Source organism: Macaca fascicularis, chromosome 2, assembly GCF_037993035.2.
Source record: "Macaca fascicularis isolate 582-1 chromosome 2, T2T-MFA8v1.1".
Taxonomy (NCBI): Eukaryota; Metazoa; Chordata; class Mammalia; order Primates; family Cercopithecidae; genus Macaca; species Macaca fascicularis.
Genome location: NC_088376.1, coordinates 43,126,601 through 43,144,798, shown reverse-complemented (window position 1 = coordinate 43,144,798; position 18,198 = coordinate 43,126,601). Strand labels below are relative to the sequence as shown.

The following is an 18,198-nucleotide window of genomic DNA, read 5'->3' as shown; positions in this document are numbered from 1 at the left end:
TTGTATCACTTTAAACCAAAATAAATTTCAGATGGATCAAAAATTTATATGTAAATAACACAAGTCCATAAATACTCAACAAAAATGTGGGCAAATATTTTTATAATTTTGAGGTAAGAAAGGCAGAAGCCTTTCTGTAAAGGAAAAACTATGACAAACAGATTGAAAGGTAAATTTTAGAACTAGGGGAAATAGTTTATGTGATGGATAAAAGGCTGAAATACCCACTATACAAGCTGATTTCAAAGCCGTAAGGAAAAGTTCAATATTTCCACAAAGAAATGGGCAAAGAAAATATGCAATTTATAGAAAAAATATGAACAGCCAATAAACATATGAAAATATGGTCATATGATCATACTCGCTGATAATAAAATGAATATAAAAAGGAAGATATTGCTTTTTCCTAGAAAACTGGCAAAACAACTTGTATAAAACCAGGTATATCTACAAAATTTTAGAGAGGGAAGGAAGGTATTATGGACTGAATGTTTGTAACCCCAATACCCCAAATTTGTCTGTTGAAACCTTAACCCCCAATGTGACAGCATTTAGGAGGTGTGGCCTTCGAGGGGTAATTGGGAGGCGGGGCCTTTGGGAGGTAATTAGGTCATTAGGATAAAACCGTTGTGAATGGAATTTGTGCCCTATTAGAAGAGACCCAAGTGAGCTCTACCACCTCCTTTTCCCCATGAAAGAATATAAGCAGTCAGCAGTCTCCAGCATGGAAGTGCCATCATCAAGACCCAACCATGCTGGCATTCTGACCTTGGATTTCCAGCCTCCAGAGCTGTGAGAAATGAATTTCTGTTGTGTATAATTCACCCAGTCTATGGTGCTTTGTTATAGCAGCCTCACCTGACTAAGAAGGAGAGAGGGGAAAAGAAAGAAAATGAGTGTTCATTGATGGCAGGGGTTTGATACACTCACATATTGTGGGCAGGGAGGGAAATTGGTCTCCTAGGTTCATGGAGTTTCTGTTTCCCAACTGGCATTAAAAAAAAAAATGACATTGGGGAGGCCATGTAACTTGCCTTGTCCAATGAAATGGGAGCAGAAGCCTTTAGGAGCTGGGGAACAATTTGTCACCCTTCATGATGATGTTGATTAGTGATGTTCTTAATGGTGGAGGTGACATCTGCCTGGGGCCTCCAGTGAAAAAGACTTAGAGCAAAAGTCAGTGTAGGCACGTAGCATGAGAGAGAAATAAACCTTTGTTATTTTAATTCACGGAGAAATAAACCTTTGTATTTTAATCTACCGAGATATACAGTTTAGCCCATCATGACTGTTACAATTTCTAAACTTCGTAATTACACTGTTAGATTAGATTATTTCCCCTATTTGCCAGCCTGACAAGCTGAAGCTCACAGAAGCTGGGTAACTTCATGGTCACATCACAGTGAATGACCAAATCAAGACTTTTGATTTGATAGAAACCATATGCCATTTGCTATAACATGCTGTAACCCAAGACTCCTATGTTGAAAGGTATCTTCGAGATCCCTCAGTTCAATTGTCCCTTTGGAAGATGAGCAAATGGAGGCGCAGAGTCAGTGCTTTCCCTGGAGCACAGAATAAATCTGGGTTTCAGTCTTACATTCTTCCCATGGTTTGCATCTCTGTCTTTGGTTCTGAAAACTCTAGAGCCTTCACAAAACTGAGGAAAGGTGGAAGGAGGATGGAATAGAGAGAATATAGTATAGACAAAGGAAAGGCACAATTTCACTCTTAGCGAGAAAAGAGCCAGTCAGGGACTGGCTCAAGACATCAGAGGTGCCCATCAATGCTTGAACCCAACAAGCCCGGAATCAAATTGTCAGGGTGCCTCAGCATCATTCCTCCTGAGGTTCCTCTCATGTAGTAAATGGTATCAACATCTTCTTCATCTCTCAGGATAACATCCCTGGGACTCTCTCAACTCATCCTTTCCCTCATCCACTCCATTATCTAAGTTCTAGGTACCCTTCTGCCTGAATATATCTTCATTTCATCCTTTCCACTGCTCACTCAGGCCATGATCATCATGGGACATTCAGCTCAGCTTAGCCCAAGTGCTTTTTCTCTGACATATCCAATGTTAAGCTTTGCAATACGTGTATGTGGAAGACAGGCCCCTGCCACTGACTGGCTTGTCCATGGCCTACCCATGAGGAAGGGGAGGAGCTCTGTAGCTGTGAAGACAATTCACAGCCTTGCCTGGACAGGAAGTAGGAATGACCAGAGTGTGCTCAAGGTAGGCCTACTAAGGAAAGTGCCATCTGTCCCTCCGTGCTGCCTATTGAGTGCTCTCCCCTTCCCTGTCACTCTACATCCCTCGGTCTACACTACGAGTTCACCTGCTTATCAACCCAATGAACCACCTTCAATACCTCTTCCAAATGCACTTCTCCCAAGAATCCCTAATTATTTGATCACCCTGAAGATTCAGCTTGTACAGATGGGCTGGGAATGCTGTTGTTAAAGAGGGAAGACAAATCAAGCTTGGTTCCAGTCCTCTTTACTAGGCTTCTCCATCAATGTGCCATTCTGGTTCTGAGCTCTAATAGTGTTTATCTCACATCTACTCTAAGTCCATAGGGACAGTTTACTAACTGCCTGGGTAGCAGGCCAGGGTGACTCCAGGCAAACCACCAACCAGAGACTCACCCTCATTGTCTTCATAAATGACTAAACTTTCTTGCAGTCTTCCAAAGTGGAAAACTGTGGTTTATTTAATCATTAACTATTCACAAAGTTCCTTGTGATTTTTAAAGCACACACACACACATTATCTTGTGTGGTTCTCCCAGCAGCCCTGTGAGGGCTATATTGCTATGCTCACCCTCATTTGGCAAATGGTAAAATTGAGCCTGAGAGAGGTTAAGTAACTTGCTTAATGTCACTTGACTAATAAAGGTTGCAAGGTGAATTTACACCCAAGTCTTCTGGCTGTGCAACTTGCATGATTCTCTTCTCTATGCAGTAGTTCTAATAGGCACTCGGAAGTGCAGGGGTAATTAGAGATTAATGTTGCAGCTTATGGGTAAATGTATCAATTTGTTTATTCTTGGACAAAGATTTGCTGAGGAATGAGTCCATCACTGTGTGAGTCACTCAGGACACAGTAATGCTCAAGGCAGATAATGTTCCTGTATGTTGGGGGCTCTATTTTAGTAGGGAAGATAGAAAAAATATATATATTGACAACATAGTTAACTGGGTGAATCAGAGAAGGCCTAATTGAGGAGGAGCTATTTTGGGCAGGATATTCATAACAGGAAGGAAGCGGCTGACAGCCATGGAAAGAACGAGGCAACAGCTCCCAGAAGGAGGAGGAGCACGGGCAAGGACCCAGCCTGTTGGAGGAATGGAGAGAGGTGAGAGGGTCTGGGTGTCCTGAGCAAGGAAAGGAGTGGCAAGAGGAGTGCTTGGGAGGCACAACTTAGATAGGTCATGGGGGTTTTATAGGCCATGGAGGGAGGCATTATTTTTACTGTAAAGACACTGAAAAGTCTTTGAATTGAATTAAGGAGGAGAGAAAGATGATCTAGATTTTGCTTTAAAAAGATCCTCCAGCTTTTAGTGGAGAATACATTGAGGAAGGGTGAGGTGGAGTAGGGAGACCAGTTAGGAGGCTCATGTGGTCCTCCAGGTGGGATGGAGATAGAGAGGACACACCAATTTGAGACAGGTTTTCAACCTGCAGCTGGTGAGACTTGTACTGTGGTGTGAATGGGCAGAGGAATCAAGGCTGATTCTGAATTGGAGTGGTTGGAAGCTCATCTTTTCAGACACAGATGACTGAGGGACAATCATTTGAGGTGTAAGGAGGTGTCAAAGTTCTTCTTTTGGCATTGGATTAAGGTGCTTGAGATGGTGGAGGGGAGATGCCAAGCAGACAGGGGAATAGGCAGGACTGGAGTTCATGAGAGGTCTCATTTTGAGATGGGGGAAGTTGCCAGCGTATGCATGGGCCAGAGGATAATTTTGGAGGAAGGGGCAGAAACAATGAATAAAAGACTCCATTATTTGGCTGTCTGGTGGAAGAAAAGGAGGCAGCGAAGACAACTGAGAAGGAAGTTTGAGAGACAATGGAATCACAGAATGCAGGAGAGAAAGGCGTTTCAGAGGGGAAGGGCAGTAGGCATTGCTGAGTGATGGGAGAGGTCCAGCAGAAAGTGGGTAGGGAAGCACTTATCTGATTTAGTATCAAGTCATTTACTTGTGACCTTGACAAAGGAGGTTTCAGATACACACTAGAAAGGGAGGACGGCCTGGAGGGGAGAGACAATAATAAAGTGAGAAGATGGGCCATGAGTACACAAGGCATTGGAGAGTAATAACCACTAACATATAGTGAAAGCTCATCTCGGGCCAGGCCCTTTCTATATGTTTTACATGAACTCATGGATCCATGTACACTTTTTAATAACCACATGGGACAACTATTAATATTAGCCCCCTTTTAAAGAAAAAAATACCCTGGTGTTCAGAGAGATGAGTAATGTTTTGCTGAGAAGGATGGTAGGGACTTTTGGATGTAGTTGAAGGTGATGTGAAGAAGAGAGAGGGATTTAAACTTTTTGTTGCTCTTTTTAATATCAGGTAGTTGGCCCTGTTTGTAGGCTGACGAAAATGATCTGGGAAAGAGGGGTGTGAAATGAGGGCATCATTGCAGATCAGGTGAAAGATTAGCCCTGAAAGGCATGAGGACATTGCTTCCACTAAAGGAAGGATGGTAAAGGAGCTGTTGCCTGGTAGCTTCTATTTTCACAAAGAAGCATGGGGTTGGGTCATCAGATAGAGGAGTAGCAGCTAAAGGTGGCTTGAGGACCATGGAGGAAGCATGAATCAGGATACTTAGGCTTACACATTGAATTATCCATTCTATGCTCCAAAGTTACCATCAGCCAGGACTCTGGAGGATTGCAACCAGGGAAAAGCCTTTCCTCGCCAGTTGCTTGTAGGTTGTATTATAATTGGAGTATTTGTGTGTGATTCACCCCACAGACTGAACTTCTCAGAAGACAAGAGAGTGTTTCCTTTCCCTCAACCTCCTCCTTTTCTTCATTTGTAGAAGTCTCTCCTCCTGTCCCTCAATCCCACCTCAAAGGGCACCCCATCTAAGAGGCATGCGTTAGTCTTCCAGAGTCCAATGAACCCCTTCCTAATGCTCGGGTATATTGTGGGCCCCTCCTTCTATATTAATGCCCCAGTGGATGGGAAGCTCCCTGGAGGCAGAGCTCTGTCCTCGTAGTCACCTTTTAAACTCCCTGTATTTCCAGTCCCTCAGCCCCTCACCCCAGGGCTCAGTGCTGTGCCTGACTCAGGGAAACTATTCACTAAACTAACTGTGAGATGAACCTGATCACATTCCAAAACAGGCTCAAACACTTCATCAAAATGGGTGTTCTGAGACAACTCTAGAACCCATCATCTTAAAAATGCAGAAAGATAATGACAATCTTTTCTGATGCCTATTAGCAAAATCAGAGCACTAAAGGGAATTTCCATCCTTATTTCTCTACCTTTTACATAAAGTCTAGTTTTAAAAAGCCTTAAAAATGGCTGCTCAGCATCTAGTAGGTTGGTCAAAGAGACTTCTGAGACTCTTTTACATGCCACATAAGTCCTGTTTCTTCTCTGAAAACAGAATTTCACCTGACTAAATATGAAAATTTGTCATCATTTAACATACATGAGAATCCTTATAAAATCCTATATTTTGGGTTTTTAAATCTTGTCTGATATTTAGGAAATATATATCTGAGATTATTGGCAGGGCTATATTTTTATTTCATGATCAAGTTGGCAGAAATGTGGTTTTAGAAAGGTAGCAATTACTGAACTCCGAGCCCTCATACAGATAAATCTTTTTTTTTTTTTTTAATTTATTTATTATTATACTTTAAGTTGTAGGGTACATGTGCATAACGTGCAGGTTTGTTACATATGTATACTTGTGCCATGTTGGTGTGCTGCACCCATCAACTCGTCATTTACATCAGGTATAACTCCCAATGCAATCCCTCCCCCCTCCCCCCCCCATGATAGGCCCCGGTGTGTGATGTTCCCCTTCCTGAGTCCAAGTGATCTCATTGTTCAGTTCCCACCTATGAGTGAGAACATGCGGTGTTTGGTTTTCTGTTCTTGTGATAGTTTGCTAAGAATGATGGTTTCCAGCTGCATCCATGTCCCTACAAAGGACGCAAACTCATCCTTTTTGATGGCTGCATAGTATTCCATGGTGTATATGTGCCACATTTTCTTAATCCAATCTGTCACTGATGGACATTTGGGTTGGTTCCAAGTCTTTGCTATTGTGAATAGTGCTGCAATAAACATACGTGTGCATGTGTCTTTATAGCAGCATAATTTATAATCCTTTGGGTATATACCCAGTAATGGGATGGCTGGGTCATATGGTACATCTAGTTCTAGATCCTTGAGGAATCGCCATACTGTTTTCCATAATGGTTGAACTAGTTTACAATCCCACCAACAGTGTAAAAGTGTTCCTATTTCTCCACATCCTCTCCAGCACCTGTTGTTTCCTGACTTTTTAATGATGGCCATTCTAACTGGTGTGAGATGGTATCTCATTGTGATTTTGATTTGCATTTCTCTGATGGCCAGTGATGATGAGCATTTTTTCATGTGTCTGTTGGCTGTATGAATGTCTACAGATAAATCTTTTTTTGTGTGCATGCATTCATTTATTTCTTCATTCGTTCAGCAAACATTAAGTCACCCATTGTCTGTTAATGATGAAAAGATGTGAAGGTTTGTTAAAGTGTTTGGCCTTGAATCTGGAGGCAATGAGAAGCCATGAAAGGGTCAGAGACCCAGTGAATGCTGTGTCACAGATGGGACCGTGATATGGAATTAGGCTATGGTCCTGTTCCTGTTCTTTTAGCTTCAGTTTTTTAACAGTTTCAAAGGGAGATTAACTAGGTACCAAAAAGGCAGGCTCCAATTTTTAAAAATACAACTCAGTGGATTTTTTGCAGAGAATACAGCTCCTCCCCTCACCCCCCTGCAAAAACAAAAAACAAAACAAAAAACCATGAAATTGGGCTTGGATCCAGACTGGCTGGGTTTGAATCCCAGCACCTCCACTTTTTAGCTGTGTGACCTTGGACAAGTAACAGAACCTCTTCCTCAGTTTCCTCTCTATAATAGGGGCAATAACACAGCTTATCTCATAGAATTCTGATGATTAAAAGACTGGATACAAGTAAAGCCCTTAGAACCATGCCTGGCACACAGTAAGCAGTCACATTAGCTATATTGGCACTACTTTATTCTGTGTAAATAACATGTACCATCCTCAAGGAGCAGCCAGTGAAGATTTTGGGGGATTTCAACACAGCATAATCCGTGCAGCAATGGAGCAGCAGCAGCTGACCCAGGTGAAGAGGAAAAGGGCACAGGGGGTCAGGGAGGAGAGTGTCTAGGGAGGCTGCCCAGAAGAGGCGACTGGGAGGTGGGTATGAAGGATGGGTGAAAAGAGTCCAGCTCCCTCAGGAGGCTGTGGAGAATGCCACAGGCTACTGTGAATCAGTTGGATTTTCTCCACTTATAGATTAATTCATTAGTTCCCCAGTCTGGCTCACAGTCATTTTCAGGTAAATCCCTCAGAGAGTGTTAATGGAACATTCCATAGCCATGATGATAGCATCAGATAGTATCATAAGAGATAATTAGTCGGTGGTGTTGGTGGGAAGCAGGAGATGCTAACTAGGCATACTGAGAAGAAGGAAAATCAAAACAATTGATCAGCACTTCCTCAAGCCAATATACAAACCTCAGAAATGATGTCTTGGACTTGGGAATCTGAATTCTGCTAAAATACTGGGGGAATCAAAGTGTCTCCATTAGCTGCACTTTGTCTCAGGCAGCACTGCTGAAGACTCTTTCTAAAACATCTGGGAAATGGTGTTTAGTGATTGCAATAGAATCTTCTTGCAACAGCTGTATATCTGAGAGGATCTCAGGGCATTGGTATGAAAGGAATGTCTGGGAGGGGAGTCGGCAGCACACTCATCCCAGCATATAACCCAGAGCAGACACTTATTCCCTTCATGTCTTTCTTCCTTCTGGCTGTTCTTCCTTCCTTCCACTTTTCTTCCCACCCTACTTTCCTTCATAAATTTTCTACTTATATTTATGATATATAAAACATGTTAATAATCAGACATGCAAAGATAACAATAGGTATACATCTGGAAGGTCAGTTGTCCACATCCATTTCTGACCACCGTTTCCTGTTCTGCTGAGGCTGCTTTAGAAATGAAGGCCATGTGTCATCTATCAAAAAGGAAATCATTTGACGTCAGTTGGTTGAGTTAAAAATGTTGAGCTAAAGTTATCATGATAAGCATATGGTAGAATCCTTTCCCAACCCAAACCCATTTTGAAAGATGAGCAACTTAGTCCTCTGAGATTTTGAAGCATTATATGGCTCATCAGTTTCTCTCTCTCTCCTGAGCACTGGGGCATGCTTTCAGATAGAGCGCTGATTTTTGAGAGACACAAAGTAAACGGCTCAATGATTTGGGGATCAGATAGACCTATGTTAGAACACTGGCTCTGCCCATCACTCAGAAGCTGTGTGACCCTGGGTAAGTCACTGAATATGTCTGAGCCTCAGTTCAGAATTTGTAACATGGCAATTCAACACCTACATCACTAGGCTGTTTGAGAGAATTACGTGAATTGACATAGACAAAGTATTCCATTTTCCTTAGAAAAATAAACTACGTTTTTTCTCAACTTCCCTATTCTTATGGTATTCCATTACATTAACTGGCCAACCTTTAAAACTTTTTTTTACAACTTTAGTGAGGTATAATTGAAGTAGAAGAAACTGCACATATTTAAAGTATACATTTTTGACCAATTTTGGCAAGTGTATACACAGTGAAATCACCACCACAATCAAGGTAACAAGAATTCTTCTTTCCCGCAAAGGCTTCCTCCTGTCCCTGTACAATCTGCCCTTCCTGTACTACCATGCCCAAACACTCATCTGCTTTCTGTCTTGAGAGATGAGTTTGCATTTTCTACAATTTCATATACATGGAATCATATGGAATGTGCACTCTATTTTTTTTTTTTTTTTTTTGGCCTGGCTTCTTTCACTCAACATACGGATTTTGACACTCATCCGTGTTGTGTGTATCAGTAGTTTCCTGCTTTATATTGCTGATTCATATTTTCATACCTGGATTTTTTCAAGTTATTCAGGCATCCCTTAAGAAATCAGACAACATTCTTAAAAATCAGGAAGCTAGACAGATCTTATTGTTTCAATCCTGAGAAATCTTTGCCACTATTATAGTCTACTTTGATGCATGATGCTGACCCCTGAGTTGGGCTCTTAAGGCCCTTCATTATCTGCTCTGTGGATTGAGCCAATCTGTTTCCCCTCTGCTGACCAGCCTGATTCCTCGCTTCAGCCTGTCACCTAGATTTCCAGGACCTCCAGCTTCTGTGCTTCTGTTCATGTCCTGAAACATCATCGCTTACCTCCCACTCCTACAAAGCCCACCCATCCCTCTGGTCCACTGCCTACACTACCTCCTCCAGGACCCCACTACTCCTGCAGCTCCTATCCAGGGCTGTCTTCCCAGAATATATGTCTCACAACACAGCATGTGAAGTGGAGCAGGCTCCTCCTTTCTTCAAGGATAAGTCTCTGACTGCCAGCTCCCTGCCACACTCTGAGCTGGTTGCCAGGAATGAGAGAGATGAGAAACATGGTCCCTGCCCTCAAGGTGCTTATACTCCAAGGCTGAGGAGGGAGGCAGACAGGCGTACATCATATCTATTGGTAGACACTGAGTAGAGGGCGGAGAAAGAATGTACATATACAACTGTCTGCCACATGAGAGTTGAAAATGGACGTCATCAAACCATTCTTTCTCCTCAATTTGTCAGGGACATCCTTGCAGTGGGGAGTAAGCTTTCTGCACCTCCTGTCTGCCCCCTCCCTACCAAACATCTACACAAGACTGAACAGAAAGGACAATCAATAAATACTTGATTTGTGGGGAAGAAATAGTCCAAAGAGTTTCCCCAGATCTCCTTGAAAACACCACAGCTATCAATGACAGAAAACCACAGGCAGGTGTGAATAAAAGTCTTGGCGCACACTCTGATCCACGGTCTATTCCACAGGCTGTTGGGGTGGCCTCCATTTGAATGAGGACCCGGACAGAGAGGTTGCTTCCCTTACCGGGTGGCAGTTGTGGACCACAGCTGCTCAGAAATAGGGGATAAAGTCAAAGCTCTTGCTCCAGGGGCCGCCTTGACCCTCTGCTATTGGTGAAGTAGCTCATCTTAGAGCCTAACACTGAAGTTTCCCAGTTATTACAACACCTCTGCATTGTCACAAACACCCTGGAGGCCAGCAGGGCTGTGCCTGAACTTCCCATTTTGAAAAGTGCTAAGCCCCAGGTCATGGTATTGGATGACTCTTGCCCTTCAAGTAGAGTGTTCTACTTGTCACCGTTTGTCCAGGATTCTTCCAGTTTTGACCTCATGTCCTGGAAACCCCTCCAGTCCTGGGCAAATCAGGGTGATTCATTGTTCTAGTTCCAACTCATATCCTCTGGCCCACCCTTTATTTTAGCCCAGAAATGCTGGAGATATGGTCACCTGACCAGCAGCACTGGCATCAAGAGAACTTGTTAGAAATGCAAATATTCAGGCTCCACAACAGGCCCAGTGAATTAGAAACCCTAGGGATGGCAATTGGCAATCTGTGTTTAACAAGCCTTCTGGGAGATCCCAGTGCTGGCTCATGTTTAAAATCACCATTCTAGTGGCACCTGTTGCCGCCAGCTTCACACAGGAGTATCCCATCAGCTCCTGCTTCTGCTGCACCTCAGAACTCCCACTTTGCAACTGCTTCTCGAATGCAGCACTGGGTGGTGACTGTAGGATCAACCTGCACCCATGCAGGCCGACCTGAAGCGTGAGGGACCTGGTGCCAGTAGATAACTGATACCCTCTTCCACCTCCCCGGTAGACAAGTTGAAAGCCCAGCCTACACATGTGCTGTCTGTTTCAGTGGTCCATACGCATATTTAAATAATTTAAATATTTAAATAATTACCATTTTTAATTATTTAAATAATTACAATTCATATAATAAAGGACCCACATTTCAAGTATCTACTAGTCACATGTAGCTAGTAGACAGAATATTGAACAGCACAGAGAACATTCCCAACATTGCAGAAAGTTCTATTGGACAGAATTGTTCCACATGGCTCCTCGGGAAAGCCCAGGGAAACTGAGCTCCACTTGCCCACAGCAGTGACCAACTCCAGGATGCCCTTTTGTACTGGCTTTTCCTCTTTCCCTGTTTTACTCTACTCAGTCACCCAATCCTATCTCTTGCGATAAACCTGCATACAAGCCTTTGTCTCAGGCTTGGTTTTCTTGGAGTAGGGGTGAGAGGCGAGGGTTGGCAGGCTAGGTCAGGGAGTTATCAGGAAGGGCTAGAGAAAGACAAAGCCCCTACTGACTCCTATCCTCTGACACTGGTCTTAACTCTGTCCACCTCCCTGGTCTCTAGTGTCAGAACAAGCAGATGGGACATGCAGAGGTTTCTGCCAACCCTGCAAATGCAGGCTTTTGACAGAGGGAGTCTTCACATTGACAAATGTAACTTGAAGACGAATGGGGAACAAAGCCTTTGGAAGGAGCTGTTTCACTCAGAGGTTTGCGTGGACTTTGAGAGAGGATTTGTGCTGCCGGAGCTTTTCTTTCCTCAGAAAACAGGCACCTGAGGCTGAGCGCATCCTGACGGAGTGGCTCTTGAGCTAGGAAATCCATAATGCAACACAGGCCTGATTCAAGGACTTTATCCCCGCAACCCCCTGCAGTTTGTGAATAAGGTGATTTTCTTAGGAAAAAAGTCACTCTTACATTTTCTTTGGGACTCCATGAACATTATATATGTGGAACACCTCTACAATTGGCTGTTTTACCTTAAAGACTGGTTAAGGATGATGGTGTTTTGACATCTTTTCAATTCAGTTCAATTTAACAAGTAATTATGGGAGTCTCAGCACAGCGCTTTTTAGTCCAGAAATAAATTAGAAACCCAATTTGTTCTTTTATTTTTTAAAAGAAAACAATAGAATTTAAATCTTAAAATATAGGAAATTCTTATTTTGATAAAATCCTACCTGAATTTCACATGTCATTGCTGTATCTTTGGAATAAAGGTTTATTTCAACAGTGAATATCTTGCTGCCTTCTCTTAAAATAAAAACTGTTCTTTTGGATGACAATTTTATTTGATCAATAATTGCATCAATTCCTGCCAAAAGCACATACTAGCTGCTCAAGGTGAAATTTACCAGCTTCCAATTTTTAATTAGCCTGTTTCTCCTTTACAGTTGGAGCGTCTAACAGAGAATTAGAGCAAAGTAACTCACTGAAGAAAGGCAAGTCATGCAGAAAATGTCAATATCAATTTCCTAAACAAGTCATAACTTAAATGCCACACACCCAGTTCTTGGCCCCAAACTTTAAAGGGATAAGCAATCAAAGAAACTGATTGAGCAGAGAACATTATCAATTAATGAGAGAAGAGGAAAAAAGAGTGCATTAAATAAATTGGAAAAACAAATTCCAACTGAGGTTTGATATTTTCAGTCTGAGGAGGAAACGCTTTCTGTTTGTACTCATCCATCTTTCTCTGTAACTGAACAACACTTAGGAAATAATAGCCAAGACCCTGAGACCTGGGAAGGAGAATATGACCTAGAGGCAGGAGGAGGAGTCCAGGGTACCCGTCTGGCTCTGCCACCATCTGGGTGACCTTGTGCCTATCCCCTAACCCCTTGTGAAGTCCATATTCCCCCTCCATAAAACAAGGGTAATGCAATCAGCTTTACTGACCCCACAGGTTCACTTCACAGGATAAAAGGGAAGCACGAATCACCTGTCCTGGTCCATATATTCTGGTGCACAAACGTGATTGATTGCACAGGTGTGCTAGTGTGTGCAGGTGTGTGTGCAACCGGAAAAAATATGACTTTGGCCCTCAGAAAGATGAAGGTATATATGGAAATAATAAATACCAAAGTTCATCTGATTAATAACTATGGAAAATTTGGTTAGATGAGCACATAGGCTTTTACCTGAAATAGTGATGCTTTATTTACTAAGCTGAGTGACAGGAAAACAAGGTTTGCCATATTAGTCTCTAGAACCTTGTTATATTATAAAGCATTTCTTTTTATTATTTTTTAAAAGACAAATTCCAAAGGGATAAATTTCTGCTTGCAAGAGGAAAATAGGAACTCTGAACAACACAATTTAAGGATTGTACCTCATCCCCAGATCCACTGAGCAGCCCCTGCATATCATGGGTGAGAGACAATAGCTCAATTTTAGTGGAGAAAGCCATCCTGAGGACCCACTTTTCCTCTGGAAATAGCAGCTGAAGGGATCTTTTGCAATGAAACAGTCCCTTGCTCTGCTTAGCCAGAATGGGTTGCAAGCGGGAAAAGTCCAGATACTCTCATAACTTTAAAGGTAATACACATACTGTACAGCAGCACCGTGAGAGAAATCTCACGCATTTTTGAATTGCGACCTAGTTTCAAAACTCAGTTTCTCTGGTCACAAGCTCTGGCACCTTTGGTAAATCACCAGGCCACTCTATAAGTTGGTTTTCTTGGTGTACATAGGATAATAGTACCCTCCAAGAAGATCACACATGATGCAACAAATATGGGAGGAACCCTTGGACCAAAAAAAGAAAGTCACAGATAAGTTTCTTTGGTTTATAGAGTGTTTTAAAAATATTGAATTAGCTGCCAATATTTTCAACTTGAGAGATTTCACAGAAAGCTCTTGCTTTCAGCTTATTGGAGAATCTGAAGCTCTGCCTCACCAGGTCCGTGTTCCATATGCAGCAGTAAACTGCAGGGAAAGGTGGCGGCTGTTTTCTGGGCACCTCATGCTCTCGGGCACACTCCAGACCCTCCAGGTCCACTCAAACATGGTGTCACCTCTCTGCACCTATACCACTGGGGATTGAGCCTCCTTTTGTGAGGCTTAAAGGGAATGTGGGTTAAGAACCTAGTTCAGCAGTTCATCCTCCATCAAATTGTGCCTCCCTGAGAAGTTGAGAGTGGAATTCCAGGAAGCATCAAAGCCAAGCTATTTTGTAAGAATAAACCATTCAGAGCAGGCTCATGGACTGAGCAGAACATCATGTAAGTAGTGTAAGCAGAGACATAGTGTAAGTAAGCAGAACATTATGTAAACAGAACATCATGTAAGTGTACCTTATAGGTTCGAGGTACACATCTACCCTACACACACACATACACACACAGTTTTGGGTTGGTATGTCTAGTGCCCCAAATAATGTCACTATTGATTTTTTATTTCATTGGGATTAGTGTGGCCAATTGCCTGACTCCCTCAGGAAATGTCTCTGACCCTGTGTCCTGGTCCTCTTTGGACCAGTTAGCTAATCTGATAGAGCAGCTAAAGCAGCTTGTGCCTGGAGGGCAGGTAGTCGAGCCAGGTGGACAGCACCCTTAAGGCTGGACTTTCATTGGTTTCACATGGTTTTCAGGCTTCTCTCTCTCTCTCTCTCTCTCTCTCTCTCTCTCTCTCTCTCACACACACACACACACACACACACACACACACACACACACACAGTTTTATTTCTAATTTCAATCAGAGGACTCCCTTTAAAATTACCCACTCCCCACATCCAATCTCAAAACTTGATGCTTCTAATCAGCTGTGGGTTGAAGAATAGACACAAAGATTTTTAAATCCATAAAATCTCAATGAGTGGACTATGAAAGAGATCCTGGAAACATCTCCCAGAGTTAGGTAATTAGGTAACTGGAAGGGCTTTTTCCCCTTGCTCCACGTGTTTCTGGATTAAGAGACACAGGCAAAATAGCAGTGACCACAGAACTCAGTCCTGCTCCACGGTAAGTGAGAAGGCATCTGGATACACTTTCTCAGGTACCAGCTGCCCCACAGGTGATGAGATAAGGGTGAGCTAATATGTTTTTGTTTTTGCTTTTGTTTTCATTTCTGAAAGAGCCTCAAAGTCCATGAGCTCACTGAGGGCAGAAACATTCCTTCTTGTTACCTCCCAACATACCTGCCACATCTTAGACACTAAGTAAATATCTGTTAAAATGAAAATAATTCATTTATATTGCGTTCTAGGGCTGATTGAATGAGATATTAATAGGTAATGATGTGCCATCTCGCTTTGAATGAGATTTTAATAGGTAATGATGTGCTATCTCGCCCACTGGGAGGCTGTCACACATATGGACCCACACTCACACTTAGACCTGTAGATTTGAAAGGAAACTTTGAGAAACTCAACCATGGCCACTCTTCTCTTTAAGACATCTGGGACAGATATTGCTAATTACGTGAATCATGCTATTTTTCTCTTACTGATCCTTGATCCTACCCCAAATCCTTCTCAATACAGCACCCTGGGAAGATTCAACCAACTAATCTGAATTGACTTTTAGATAAAGGTTATTTGCCATCCCAGGTCCAATTTAGTGTACAAAAGTCCTTATTTTACAAAGTCCCAGGCTGACCCCAGACAAGTTCTTCAAGTTCCTCCGAAGCAGCCCTCCCTCTCCCACCTTCCCCACTGCCCTGTGCACCTATCCCTGTGCATCTACCACTTGGCTGGTGCATCACTGCACGTGAAGCGTATGTAAAGCCAGCCTGCTCCATGGCCCCACCTTGCATCACGGCACACTGCAAGAAGCTCTAGTTCTACAGCCAAGCAACTGAGCAGAAATTCAAGCTTCAAGGGGGAGTTCATTCTTAATGCACAGCAAAATGTCCTTATCATTCTTTATCTTTCTCAGTTCCTCATAGGCATGGGAGCTACTTCCCAATTACTTTCCTCACTGTCCAAACTGTGAATAATTCTCCTCAAACTAGTCCTAGCTGCCTCTTGCTGCCCTTTCTCCTTCTACCCTCTGGATATCTCCTACTCTCTTCTACCCATAATTTTATGCCTATTTCAATGCAAATAAATCTAGCCAGACTTTCTTCCCTTCCATTTTCCCACCTACTCATTACCATGATTCTGCACAAAAAAGACCTAGGACCCGAAATGACAGAGTCAGCATCCTACTAATGGGTCAGGGGTATAGGAGAGAACATGGATATTCAAATGGTAATATTTACTTCTTTTTGCACACACATTATAGTGTAAGATTCCGGAATCTCAGAATGTAGAGTCTACTTTGCACCTTTCTTCTTCCTTCCCTAAAACTCCCTTTATTTCAGAGGGAACATGGATATTTCAGTTTGATACTCTCACTCTTCACTGAGCTTCTCTTGTCTGGCCCAGGCCCCACACCAGGGCTGCAGGCATGGAGTTGAACAAAGCAGGGTCCCTGGCTCAGGGACGAAATGGACTGACTGGGGACTGACAAGAGAGTGGAGTGAGCCACCAAGGGACTGCTTTAGCCACCAGGTGATGGCTTATTGTGCACCTGCAAGGTTGTGCTAGACTCTGGGATAGATCAAGTGGATGCCAGTGAGTGTAGAAACCCCAGGACAGCATGAGAAGGAGGTCTAATTCTCCATGATCATCATCTCGGACAAGGCTAGTTTGAAGGAGCAAAGGATGAACAGTAGGAGCTATTGGCCCATTTCTTTCTTTCTTTCTTTTTTTTTTTTTTTTCATTTGGCAGTAACTTTACTGATAGGTGCCAGGGACACAGAGACGTATAAAGCAGGCTGCTGACCTTGAGGGGCTCATCCACCACAGTTAAGCAGATGTCACCTGCTTTCCAGATTTCTCCGTGTTAGGGCCTGAGCAGAGTCAGCGCTGCATTACTGCAGTGATCAGAAAGGCAGATTACATCAGAGTGGTCACTTGGCAGAGCAAATCAGGGGTTTCAAGAACATAGCCATCTGCTCATAGCCACCACTGACAATTCCTTCCTCTTCCATTTATCTCCTAGCTAAGTGCAACACCTTCTGGCAGCATACCTCAGGCTGTCTTTGTTCAATGAATCAAGGCCTGCAGCAACTTCAGCTTGTGGGCCTGAACCATGTCCCCAGAAGGATCCTTGGTCACCCAGCACCGACTTGACCACTGTCCAGATGTCCTGAATTCTGGTGCTGAGCCACAGAGCCCTCAACAGCCAGTGGGAGCTCTGCCTGCAGCCCTGGGCTTTTATCTGTCTTCACAAGGAAAGGCTCTCTCAGTAGATATCTGAATAGGGAAACCCTGCATAGGACGCGTACAGAATACATAGAAGCCAATGGGGATGGATCTCAAAGGCATAATATGGAGGGAAAGAAGCCAGACACAAATGCACCTGCTGTGTGATTCTATTTATATATAGTACTAGAGTAGGCAAACTGGTCAATGGTGATACAAATCAGAAGAATGGAGGGCAGGCATGGTGGTTCATGCCTGTATTCCCAGAATTTGGGGAGGTGAAGGCAGAAGGATTCCTTGAGCTCAGGAGTCAAGACCAGTCCAGGAAACATAGTGAGACCCTGTCTCTAGAAAAAAATAATTAGCCAGGCATGGTGGCAAGCACCTGTAGTTCCAGCTACTCAGGAGGATGAGGTGGGAAGATCACTTCAGCCCAGAAGGTAGAGGCTGCAGTGAGGCTGCAGTGAGCACCACTGCACTCCAGTCTGGGCAGCAGAGTGAGACCCTGTCTCTAAAAAACAAAACAAAACAAAACAAAACACCTTCAAGGGAACAAGCAAAGAGGTCACTGTGATGCACGGGTTGGACAAGCTTGCTTTAGTTTATTCCAGTCAAAATACAGTTCCTGGCACTAATCTGTGCCATCTTCCTCTCCAGGGCTGGCCCAGGGGATGTAATGAAGCCCAGTGCTCATCCTTGCAGAATTCATGGTCTGCTGGCGACACAGCTGAACCATGAAAGGAGGCCAGCAGGAGAAGGAATGGAGTTAGTGGAAGGCTAAATTCTGAAGAGTGAGCAGCCATGAGCCTGGGAAAAGGAAAGAAAGTGCTTCATGGGCAAAGGGGCAGAGAGAAGCTGTAAAGAGTACTGGGGACTCGCTCGCTCAGTGTGGTGCCCTGGAGGATAACAGCAAAAAGCACTGGGAAAGAAGGGCAGAGAAGAGGCAGGGCCCCATGTGAGGACCATCATACTTCAGAATAACACCCTGAGGACCAGCTGAG

General features: G+C 43.4%; 1 protein-coding gene across 2 annotated transcripts in view; it reads right to left on the bottom strand.

Annotated features, from left to right (window-relative positions):
- The window catches only part of CLSTN2 (calsyntenin 2), a 642,750-nt gene that overhangs the window by 275,635 nt on the left and 348,917 nt on the right, over positions 1 to 18,198 (bottom strand). The window lies entirely within an intron of this gene.